This window comes from Heterocephalus glaber, unplaced genomic scaffold (genome assembly GCF_053883595.1).
Source record: "Heterocephalus glaber isolate CG9 unplaced genomic scaffold, H.glaber_assembly_v1.0 deba00001472, whole genome shotgun sequence".
In the NCBI taxonomy this organism is placed as follows: domain Eukaryota; kingdom Metazoa; phylum Chordata; class Mammalia; order Rodentia; family Bathyergidae; genus Heterocephalus; species Heterocephalus glaber.
The window spans coordinates 1492396-1504946 of record NW_028258315.1 but is presented as its reverse complement, the minus strand read 5'-3'; the positions used below and the strand labels follow the sequence as shown (position 1 = coordinate 1504946).

Here is a 12551-nt window from a genome sequence, read left to right as displayed (position 1 = left end):
AGGTCTATTTTACACCTTTAGACGTTTGTATCTTCTTCCACAGATGGCACATAAGGTTACAGAATGTTCCAGAAAAAGCGCCAGGGAAAGGAATGACATTCTCTGGACAAAAGTCTGCTCTATTGCGTATATCAGAACTGCCCGCTATATGCCAGAAATACGCTATGTTATGAAATACATTTTGCAGATACATATCATCATTACTGATTCTTTCTTCCAACAATATTTGAAAGATCCAAAGTTTTTCTGTCCAAGAAGTTAGAAATGGTTTTGAACGTTATCAAAATAACAATATTCATTCTTCTAACTGGACTTGGCACAATGGGGAATGTATTTGTTTTTGTAAATTATATGTGTATGTTCGTTATGGGCCCTAGGAAGAAATCTATACATCTTATTCGCATCCACTTGGCTTTTACAAATATCATAAAGCTTCTCTCCAAGGGAACCCTAAAGACAATGGCAGTGTTCGGCTTGGGAAACTTCCTCAATGACACAGGCTGTAAGATTGTGGCTTGCCTGGAGCAGGTGCCCGGGGCCTGTCCATCTGCACCAGCGGTCTCCTCACGGGGGTCCAGGCCGACACCATGAGTCCCGGACACTCCGGGTGGAGGAGGCTCAAGCTAAAGGATCCATGGCACATTCTTCCCTTGTTTCTCTTCTTCTGGATTCTCAACCCTTTGTTAAGCATGAACGTGATCTGTTCTGTCCCGAGCAGGAACACATCACAAGCTAGTAAAAGTGACATCCATTGTTATTTTCTACTAAAACTCCAGGCAAAAAACTGGATTTTTCTAATTCTCATGGTTCTGAGAGATACTGTGTCTCTGGGTGTCATGGGTGGGGCCAGTGTCTACATAGCGTTTCTTCTCCACAGGCACCACCAGCAGGTTCTCTACCCGCAGAACAAGGTCTTCTGCAAAATTCCCCGAGCTCAAAGCCATTCAGAGTGTTCTCCTTCTGATGCTGAGTTCTCTTTTCTTTTATTGGACAGATTGTGCCATTTCTTTATATGTAATTACCTCCTCAGAGAAATATTTCTTAGTAAATGTTCAAGAATTCCTGACCCTTGGTTATGCGATCGTCAGTCCATTTGTGCTGATTCACAGAGATGGACGCCTAGCTGAATATTGGCATGCTTAACAATGATTTCAGAAAAATGCCTATTTCTTTGATGTCTTCAGTAAGGAAGTTTGAAATAACTACTGGCTTTCCTAAGCTTTATATTTTAAAAATCAAGTAAGAATGGCTTAAACAACTAAAAGTTCATCCTCACGCAATATACCTACTGAGCAGCTAGCCCTTACCTGATAACAGAGATCATCAGAGATCATCTTTTCATCCTCCATCCTGCCACCCTTCAAAATATGGTGTAACATTTATATATGTACAATAGCTCTTTAACCACCAGGCTTCCTGTAGTGAGGAGAACAATTTGGCAAAATTACTAAAGCATTCACCTTTTAGTCAGGACACATACTAGTTTAAGAACTTCAATAGCAAAATATTGTATTTTATTATAGGAACACTAACTCTCCAGCAGAAGGTGCTATTTTGTTAGCTACATGAAAATACTCAGGAGCTAGGGGTGTACCTGAGGGGAAAGAGCACCTGCCTTTCATGCATGAGGCCATTTGTTCCATACCCAGCACCAAACAGGAAAAAGAAAATAATCATAAGTATCTGTCCATACAAAAACATTTGAAATTTTGGTATTTATGAAAGAATGGGTAAATTCAAAATGTATTGATATGAAATAATAATTGAGAGTGTTTTAATGGATAAATTAAAAGTAATGTGAAAATAATAGAATTCAAAATGGAACAAAATTATTAGATTTTTATCTTCATCATCTTCTGCAAGAATAAAAAAAAAGTAAGAGTTGTTATCTGTTTTGAGAGAAACTAGGCAAATGGAGGCACAGTGAGTAGAAGCCTTTCTATATTTTCTGGTTTTTGAAACATGTAAAAGCATTGTTTTCAAAGTCTAAATTAATTGAGAAAATAATTTATAACTTGTTTCTAGAAATCATTTGTTAGTGCTATGGCACTCCCCACAATCATCAACTATTTTTTCTCTCATTAGAGCTATAAAAATAATCTGGTTCTGCATTATTTAAAGAGTTTGGCTTTAATTTTTTAAATGGAACCAAAGTACATATTTGGCCACAATGTATGTATAGCTTTATCAGTAAGATAATTGATCAAGCCATTTTAAAAAACATTTCATGCTCTTTTTCTTTCATGCACATGTGGAGATTAACTGTGTCAACCTGGCTCCCTTGGGAACCACCTAGGGGATTAATAAAATACATTTCTGGGTGTGTCTGGGTGAGTCTTGGAGGCATGACCTTGGGTACTACAGATGGCCCCTGGCCCCTTAGTCACTGGACATTTCCCCTGCTCTGCTTCCTGGCTAACATGAACCAAACATCTTCATTCCACCACGATGTGTCTATCTTGGAGCAGCCAACCATGGACTGAACTCCCTGAAACCTCTAATCCTTTAATTTGTGGGTACCAGTATTGTGTCTCAGTGACAGGAAAGCTAATACAACTCATTGATAGTACAAAATCTTAGAGTAATTAGACTTCTACCACTTTATTAAGAATCCTTCTACCATATTTCTGTCTTTATGAAGACAAAGATTTTTGTAAATATTTGGACTTCTACTACTCTAATAAACAATAACTAAGCATTCATTTCTTTTTGGATTGGTTGTCCTATGTCCACATAGCTTTTTTGTTTGGTTAGTTGGTTGGTCTGGGTGTTTGTTTGTTTTGCTTTTTGGTTTTTCAGATGGGGTCTGTCTCATTATGTAGTCCAGGCTGGCCTCCACCTAGCCATGATCCTCCTGCCTTCCACGCAGCTTCTGAAGTTATTTATGTTATGCTGCATCATGATGTATGCTGGGATTTCTCTTTCTTATATAACTGTGACTTATTTGAAGGCAAGGAGTGTATTATATCTTAGTTTTGTAGCATTCCTGGGACAACTTTTTCCCAGCAGAGAGCATAAAGAACAATAAAGTAAATATTTCTTGACTGGGTTCTAGTAACAGACTCAGAAGAATGGATGTAAAAGTCTTTCATGTAATAAAAAACAGTACTTAAAATTTTAATCACAAAGAAGAAACGATTTAGCAGTAAGAATAGGAACTGTCTGAATGAATAGGAGATGCTGGGTAACCAGTGGCACAAAACTATTAAGGGTGCTCTGGAATTTGAGTTGCCAAGTGGAGGCTATTTGGAGCTTCCCTCTGAAAAGTCAGAACTGAACTGAGAAAATGTAAATTCAATCTAAAATCTTAACCAAAAAACAATTACAACTAGAGAAATGCATCATTAAAACTGTTACACACTTTAGAGGAATAAAAGAAAGGTAGGAGAAACTGCAAACACTGAATTTTAGAAAACACTGATGTGGTTCGTAACCACAACTACTCTTCATTTCTCTTGTACGTATAGATTTGTAACCAATAAAGTCAAAATAGGAAGATGTATTCTGCATCATTTTTTTCTGTAAAATCTTACATAAATTTGAAGCCATAATGGCTGAAATCTTCCTAAATTTGGTGAAAGACACAAACCTGAGAGCATAAACTTAGTGTTTATATCACAGAAAAAATGAAAATTATGCAAAGTAATCCATACATGAGTTTAGTGCACCCATATATATGTATACATATTTCAAAACAACATATACATGGTAAATACATAGATATTTGTCAGTTAAAAATAAAATAAATATAATTTAAAAAATGAAAAGATTCACAGAATAGTGTTTGCAAAGCATACGTCTTCTAAAGGGTTAATAACCAAAATATATAAGGGACTCAACAGCACATAAATAAAATAACCTGATTAAAAATTAAGCAAAAGAGGGGCTGGGGATTTAGCTCAGTGCTTCCAGCGCCTGCCTTGCAAGCACAAGGTCCCGAGTTTGATTCCCAGTACCAAAAAAGAATTAAGCAAAAGATCTGAATGGACATTTCTCAAAAGAAGACATAAAATGGTCAACAGATCTATGAAAAATATTGAACATCACTAATCATTTGGAAAATGAAAATTAAAGCCAAAGGGGGTATCTCAGACCCCTTAGAATGGCTATGGTGTCATCAAAAAGACGTAAGAGAGTACAAGTTGGTGGGCATGTGAACAGAGCTCTTGCAAATTGGCAGTGGGAATGTAAATCAGTAAAGCTATGATGAAGAGTATAAAGGTTACTCAAAATTTTAAAATAGAACTACTATATGATCCAGAAATCCCACTGCAAGATATATATCCATGGGAAACGAAATCAATAGGTTGAAAAGGTATCAACACTACCATGTTTATAGTAGCTCTAGTCACAATAGTAAGATACAGAGAAAATGGAGCAATGTCTATTTAGGCACACAAAGTTGTAGATATGTAAATGAGGAAGTCTACAGATCTAACGTAAAACACAAAGATAATACATGTAATATTGTACTATATGCTTGAAATTTGCTAAGACTAGATTTTAGTTGCTTTTAGCACACGTTAAAAAAAGTAACTATGTAACTATGTGAGATAATAAATGTTAAATTGCCTGATTATAGTAACCACTCCACCACACATATTAAAACATCATGGTGCACACCTTAAACATTTACAATAAAAAAGTTCAATTAAGAAATTTCAGGTATCTTCCAAAAAGTGTTAAATCATCACATTACAGTGATACCTGCATAACCATGTGTGTAGCGGCACAATTCATAATAGCTATATCTTGGAATCAGCCTGTATGTCCATCAACAGATAAACGGCTAAAGAAAATGTGGCATTTGTACATGAGGGAGTAAACTTGAGTGATTTGTAACTAAATGGATACATCTTACAACCATAATGTTAAGTGAAATAAATTAGACACACAAGCTTAAATTTTACACGGTTTCTCTTATATGAGAAACCCAAATTATAAATAAAAAGCAAACTAAAAGATAGATAATGGGAAGTAGGGAGATAGAGCTTTCCCAAATGGGAAAGGGATCAACAGATGGAGGGAGAAGGTAGAAAAGGGAGGGAAAGAAGGTGAAAAGATGAATTAAGATGTTTTATGTACATGTGCCAACTCCACACAAGGAATATAAACATTATGTACTCCGAACATGGACTAATAAATATCAGGTACCCTAAAATAAAACAGGATAGCACCCAAAAAATCATTAGTGTATCTGCTTCGTAACTGAAATCTTTATATTCTGCTAAAACTCAACACAGAATCCTTCAGTCATTTGACACTGTAAAAAAATAGCCTCTAGAAGCCGATCCAATACCAGCAACTCTCAGTTCTTTCGAGATAATCATTCCTGCTTGCTAATGAATTCTCATAAGGTTTCTCTTTGGAATATGCAGGTAACCCAGAGCTAAGGCATGGGCTTTGTTAGGGCCAGGGATTTAGCTCAGTGGTTCCGGTGCCTGCCTTGCAAGCACAAGGTCCCAAGTTCAATCCCCAGTACCAAAAAAAAAAGGAATGGGCTTTGTGAAGTGTGCAACCCCAAGACCACAGCACTGAGTTCCCAAATTAGGAAACTAATCTCTTCAGTTGATTTCAGGATGAACAGAAATGCTCCAAGTTATGTATCAAGGGACTGATTCTTTGCCAAGCCTTTGGGTTTACGTCGAATACTTCTTTCCCACACTGAAGTACTCAACCTTTGGTTTAAAATCTCGGCATAGTCTTGTGTTGGGCTTCATCCTTACGTAAACATTAGATGCTATTTCAAGAAGAGAACCTCTTTTCATGAAAGAAGAAGGCTGAGGCAGGACCACAGGCAACACTGATTTGGGGTCTGTTAGGAATTATTTCTACTCTTACATACCTATTGAAGAGGAACTAATCAAGATTTTTCAAACTTTCAGCATACAAAGCAAGCTGTTTGACTGCAAGAAAATATTTTATTATTCTAATATTAGTAAAGAGGGCAGAAACAGATAGAGAAAAGCCCAGTAACTTTGTAATCATGTGGAACCAGTCAGTAAATCCATGTCAAAACTCAAATGAGCGCTCGTTTAAATCTAGACTCCTTTTCACGAAAGACTGACTTTTCTTCTCACATATGAAAAAAAAAAATCACCATTTTTACTTGTGGTTACAAAAAATTCCATTTTTGGTAACAGACACCCTATAAATAACCGTTAAATAAGTGGAAGAATGAACTGAATAAGGGCCACTTGGAGGAGGGGGAATCGAACTCAGGACTTTGCGCTTGCAAGGCAGGCACCATGCCACTAAGCTAAATGCCTGGCCTGACTTTTGAAAACAAAATTTAAATGCATCAAATTCCGTACACCAAGATGAAACAGAAACTATGCATTAGTTCAACATATACATCTAAAACGGACTTAAACGGTGGTTTAGATGTGTCTCCTAACGCCTGGTGTGCAAGGTTTGTGTTCAAGCAGTTTTGGTAACGTCCTGAACTCTTCGTGCCTCTGAAAACATAACGTTACGGAATCTCTCACCACTGGGCCTTTGCTGAGACGGGGCAGATCCGATAACTTGTTATCCCAAAATAATCCGTGTTAGACCAAACGGTCCAGACGTCACTCAGGAACGGCACCCACTTTCTAAGAGTGAAGAAGGTGAGGAAACCAGCGGGACCGTCACTCTTCTAATGGAATTTCATGGCAATTAGTTAAATTACTTACAGTTTAGAAAAGATAGAAAGGAGGTGTTTTCCCACGGGTTAGTCTTCTTGCAAGCAAGCGAGCGGCGCTTGGTGACTTCAGCTGGGACGGGCAGTGGCACCGACCTTGCCCTTCAGGGGTGGCGCGTGGAGGGTAACTACTGCAGCACTCGGGGGCGGGCATCCCCGAGAATCCAGACGCAAAGCCAAGCCCTCCACCTCCTCCTTCCGCACCCGGTGGGGCGCGAGGCCGGCGGGTGGCTGCTTGGTGCAGGGGCAGGGGTCTCACTTCGGGTGCGAGAGGTCCAGGGTCAAATCCCCGGCGAGTCCGCTTCATCTTCTCTTAAGAAGACTTCAGGTACACGAAGTGCTTTCCCGACTGTCCGCGCCAGGACATGGAACTGTCTTCCAGGCCTCTGGGACTTCACACAGACGCGAGCCTCGCCGAGGACCCTCCTGGATCCTCTGGCCACGCTTAGCGCCTGCGTGAGTGCATGCGTGCTTACGTAGCCCGTGCGTGTGCTTGCTCCTGTGCGTGCTTGTCCTCCTACAAGCGGAGAGACCTGAACGGCGGAGCCACCGACCGAAGTGTAATCCCCCCTTCTCACACCAGGGTGCGCTCGCGCGCGCGTCCAGGAAGTCAAGTGAGCTCTGCTCCCCGGGTTTGAGACTCCAGCGTCTTTCTGTCCCTGCGTTTTGCCGATGCGTTACTAGATTTTTACTCTATAGAATTCAGTGAATACCAAGTGCACCTCAGTGCCAGATGTGAAGAAAGCAATGATGTGTAGGCTAAATTTAGCATTTTATTCCATGGAACTCTTTTATAATTAGTGTATGTTTGTAATACACAACAGTCCACGTTGGGGTGAATGGAACATGCATATAACACATCTTGATCATCCCAGATCCCTTTGCCCGCCACCCGCCTCCCAGCCCCTTCCCATTGGCTCATGCTAGCTAAATTAATGTGCTGCTTCAGAATCACCTGGTGTTTGCTTTTGTTGTTGCTGTCTTAGTTACTTTCCTCTTTGCTGAGGCAAAATATCCGACACTTAAAGTTAAAGAAGGAAAGGTTTATTTAGCTCACTGTAGAGATTTCATTCCATAGTTGGCTGGTTTCAAGGCAGGGCAACGTGGCAGAGGGTCATCACCGAAGAGAAACAGTTCATGGGGGGCAAAAGGTAGCAAAGCAAGCAAGGGCCTCAGTAGCTTCTTTCTGCCCCTTTTGTACTCTGGCTAGGCCACAAGGGCAGGGTGTGCCCAACCAATCAGTGGACTGATTTAGTAATCACCCACCCTCAATCCCAGTATCACACACTCTAGATCCAGCCACCTCTGAAAAAGCCCCACCTATGACTGCATGAGGCCTTGAGGGGACATTTAGACCTGAGCCATAACAGACCCAAGACTGAAATCTTCCTTCTCCATCTCTTTTGTGCTTCAAGGTTCAGCTTGCCCTGCTCACCTTAGTATCCCGAAAGAATGTGGGGCTCTTTGTCTTAATTCTGCCCAGTTTCAAGGGCCCGCCAAGTATAAAGTTGCAAGGTCTTTGTTTAGAGCTAAGAAGTAATGCAGTCTTTATATAAATATAAGTTTATGATTTATTTGTAATTTGATATAATTTTATACTTTGAAATAGAAGGTGCCATTAAGTTTGAAATTTAAAAAGAACTTCCTCCAGCTTGTTTTTTTAAGGGTTTTCTCAGAATTCAGAAAGTCAGTTTTATGCCATTTAGGTAGAAGTTTAAATAATTCTTCTTCGAGAAATTTTGCTATCCCAAGAGAGGGAAGTTACATTTTCACATGTAAGTGTCTGATAGTAAATGACACAGGCAGATTATCCTAAAATGAAGCCTAGAGTCAGTAAACTGCACTTACAGTCGCAGTGTCCAATTGCTTTAAGACCTAATTGATAATTGCTGACCAGCAATCAAAGGGCACTAAACATCGGAAATAAATGTGAGCAACAGAAATAAAAAATAAACTGAGAAAAAAAAAACAAGGAAAATATTAGGTAGAGGAAAGAAAACTTCTCAGGAAAGTTAGAGAGAGAGAGAGGGAGAGGGAGAGACAGGGAGAGAAAGAGAGGATATAATAGAAAAATCAGAATGAAAAGGTGAAAGTCATCGTCCAGGATGTAAAGTAAAAACATAAAAGGGAATTTCAGCAGTTGCACTCCTTAGTAAGTACCCAAACGAACAGAAAACCTGTGTCCGAGCCAAAATCTGCACCAAATGTGTATACCAGCTCTATTCATACCTGCTAATGCTTGGAAGCAACCAAGATGAATGTACTTCAGTAGGTGAGTGGTGCAATGGAATATTAGCAAGCAAAGGAAATGAGCTAGCAAGCCACACGGAGACAAGGAGGAAGCTCCAATGCATTTTCCTAAGTGGAGGAAGCCAATAGGGAAAGGCTGCATAATGTAGGTATAAGTCAATTAGACGACATTATTGGAAAGATAAAACTGTAGAGACAATAAAGAGATCAGTAGTTTCCTTAGGGAAAGGAGGGATGGATGGAGAAGTGGAGCATGGGAGTTTCTGGGCAATGCAACCATTCTGTATGGTACAGTACGGGGGACACTCGTTATTATTCATTTCTCAAAACCCACAGAAGGTGCAACACTGAGATTAAATCCTAATGTAAAATTTAGTTGATAAATGTGTCAATATTGTTTTACCAATTGTCACAAATGTACTGCCATAATATAACATGTAAATAATAGGGGAAGCTATACAGGAAGAGAAGGAAAAATGGGAGCATCATTTTTTCTGTAAACCTAAAACTACCTAAAATAATCCATTCATTAAAATGTAAAAAACATAAAATAAAGAAATTTTCAGAAAGCAGAGGAAACATCCTGGAAGTTCAAACTTCAAGTAAGAGGAGTTCCAGAAAAAGAAAAGGAAGAACAGAGAACACAGAACTGAGAAAATAAATGACAAAAATATCAAGCTAATTTCCCAAACTAAAATAATTTAGTAATGTAAAAGAGTTCTCAGCATAATAAAACTAGAAATACCTTAAGGTTTATGTTTCAGACATTTATTTCAAAGCATTAAGGCTAAGAAATCTTACTGAACAAGAGAAATAAATGCTAGTGGCAAATGAAGTATCAGTAATTTGAAAGCAAAGCTGAAAGCTAGAAGAACACGGAGAACTTTCCCATAACCCCGAAATAAATTTCCAAGTCCTGAAAGAAAATATTCCCCAGCCTAGCCTTCCTTACACAATCATTCAAGGAAGTCAGAGAAGTATAAAAGATGTTCTCTAACCCTAAAAATATTTAAAGTCTCATCTCCAATAAACTCTCTTTCAGGAAACTAGTTTACAATGTGCTTCACCAAAGTGAGAAGAAGCCCTATTGTGACAGGAAAAGATTTGGGAAACAGCGCATCTGAGGCAAAGGCAGGCAAAGGAACGCATACTAGGATGGGAGGAAGACAGGATGGGCGCTTGACAGCCATGTGTAATTGCTATATAATTTCTTTTTCATGCAAAAATTTTAATGGTTATTTATGGGAGGTGATTTTTTTAAATGATTACTATATTCAGAAAAGAAAAGATGGGTGAATAATATTTGCCCATCACATTTATAGACAGTGAATTCAAATTCAATGAAAATGATGATATATTTGGAAGGCAAAACAATGACTGGAAGAATTCCTATGCGTGGAGTTCATGAAGGTGAGGAAAGAGAGGTGGTGGAAAAACACTAAGTCTAAAAAATCAAGAACTAGGGCTGAGGATCTGGCTCAGTGGTTCTGCCACCTGCCTCAAAAGCACAAGGTCCTGAGTTCAATCCCAGGTACCAAAAAAAGAAAAAAATTGAAAACTAACAATAAAAACATGTATTAGAACACAATTTTGTGTCTTCCGGTAACAAAGACCCAAAAAGACCAACAGCCCCTGAGGCCGTCTGAGGGTGTCATTGGCACGTGCCGTTCGGGGCCGCGCTGGAAAACCACAGCAACACAAAGCAAAAGGCAAATGGCTGCCCAAAGGGAGCAAAACAAGAGAAAGAGAGCCAGCGTTTTTCTTGCACATATTTGTGAAGTGATTGAGCGTCTAAAACGTGTGGTAACTCTGATCAAAACTATATTCTAAAGGGCTGGGGATTTAGCTCAGTGGTGCTGCCGCCTGCCTTGCAAGCGCAAGGTTCTGAGTTCATCCCAGGTACTGTGTGTCCTCGACCCAGGAAATAGCTGGCAAAGTTTTTTTCCCATTCTGTAGGTTGTCTCTTCACTCTCTGAACTGTCCGCTTTGCTGCATGGAAGGTTTTTAATTTGATGTGTTCCCGTTTGTTGATTTTTTTATACTATTTCTTGTGCAATTGGGGTTCTGTTCAAAAAGCCCTCGCTTATGCCTCTGTGTTCTGGAGTTTGACTGTTTTATCTTCCAGCAGGTTACCTTTCGGTTTTGACGTTCAGATCCTGGGTCCGGTGTGTTCACGGCCCAGCCGCCCCACGAGGCTTGTGGTCGTTCGGTACTGCAAACACGACCAACAGAAAAACAAAACAGAGTATTTAATTAAAAGTAAGGGTTAGACTGAGAGCCCACACCTGGGCAAGTGACTGCGCCAGGCAGAGGAAAGGGCCCGCGCTCCGCTCCGTGAGAGGGGCCGGCCGGCCGCCCGGGGAGGAAGAGGAGCGCAGAGAAAGCCCGGCCGCAAGGGCAGGGGGAGCCCCGGGCCCCCGGCGCTGCCCGCCTCGCTTCCCGGGTCGTCTCCTCCACAGACTTTGCCCCTCGGACGCTTCCAGCTCCGCTCTGCTCCCTCCCGGCGGGCGCGGGCCCCGCCCCAGCCTCGACCTCCCCAGACTGCGCCTTCCCGGGAAGCAGCCCGTCCGCCGGCTGCGACCCCGGCTCCGCCCCGCCCCGCCCGAGTCCTCCCAGCCGCCGTCGGGCGCACGCGTGCTCCAGGCCGACCGCGCGGAGCCGCCGGCATCCGGACGAGGTGGCCGAGTGGTTAAGGCGATGGACTGCTAATCCATTGTGCTCTGCACGCGTGGGTTCGAGTCCCACCCTCGTCGGCGGGCTCCTTTTAGTTCGTGTCCAGCGGTACTTCATGTAACTTAAGTCTCTTGACTTCGTGAGAATCAAGTTTTTCTGTTCCACAGATATTGCTGTGATTTGCCTGGATTTTCACCCTCACGGGTAATTGGACACCATTATTAGGCGAGATGTTTCCTTGATCCTGTAATGAATTTCCTCCTGGTGAGTTTCCTCCCTAAAGAAGGCCTCAGGGACAGGGAGAGTGTGGCAGACAGGGAAGAAACTGGCTGCGAGAGGGAGAAGAGGTGACTCACCATGAAGACAAGATCAGCAGAAACACGCTCGGAGTAACAGACAACCCCGACAAACGTAACGAGGCAGAAAGCCGATTCCTTCGATTCTCAGAAACAAATTGACACCCAAAGACTGAAGAAACCTGTAGCACTGAAGTCATGGCCACAGGCTTTGAGCGAATTTTTAAGAAACCTGGGTTGTCATTTTTAAGTGATAACCACACAAACCAAAAATTTACTCTTACAAAGGTCAGGTCCTCTTTCCCAGGTCTTGGCCATGTTTACAAACCCTCAAACAACGGTGCAGAATTAAAGTGCACTCTTTGAACTGTACCTCACAAGCCCTTTTCACTTATATGCAGTCTTCCCTATCATCATTTTAATAACTTCGTGGTAGTCAGAGCAGTGGACATCGTAATCTGCTTTAGCCATTCTTCTATTTTTGAAATCAATTTTCTTGGTACTGGGGTTCGAACTCGGGTCTTTGAACTTGAGCAGCAGGCGGCAAAACCACTGAGCTAAATCCCCGGCCTGAAATCAATTTTTTTTTAGGAGAATTAATGACTTCAGATTGATTGTTGGAGAAGTAGTCAAAGACTTGAATAATTATT

At 41.1% G+C, this 12551-nt stretch overlaps 1 non-coding gene and 1 pseudogene across 1 annotated transcript; both read left to right on the top strand.

Annotated features, from left to right (window-relative positions):
* Positions 1 to 255: 255 nt before the first annotated feature.
* LOC101723578 (vomeronasal type-1 receptor 1-like) lies at positions 256 to 1143 on the top strand (annotated as a pseudogene).
* Positions 1144 to 11603: 10460 nt separating this feature from the next.
* On the top strand, positions 11604 to 11685 carry Trnas-gcu (transfer RNA serine (anticodon GCU)). The gene has a single exon. It is a non-coding gene; the product is annotated as a tRNA-Ser (tRNA).
* Positions 11686 to 12551: the final 866 nt, after the last annotated feature.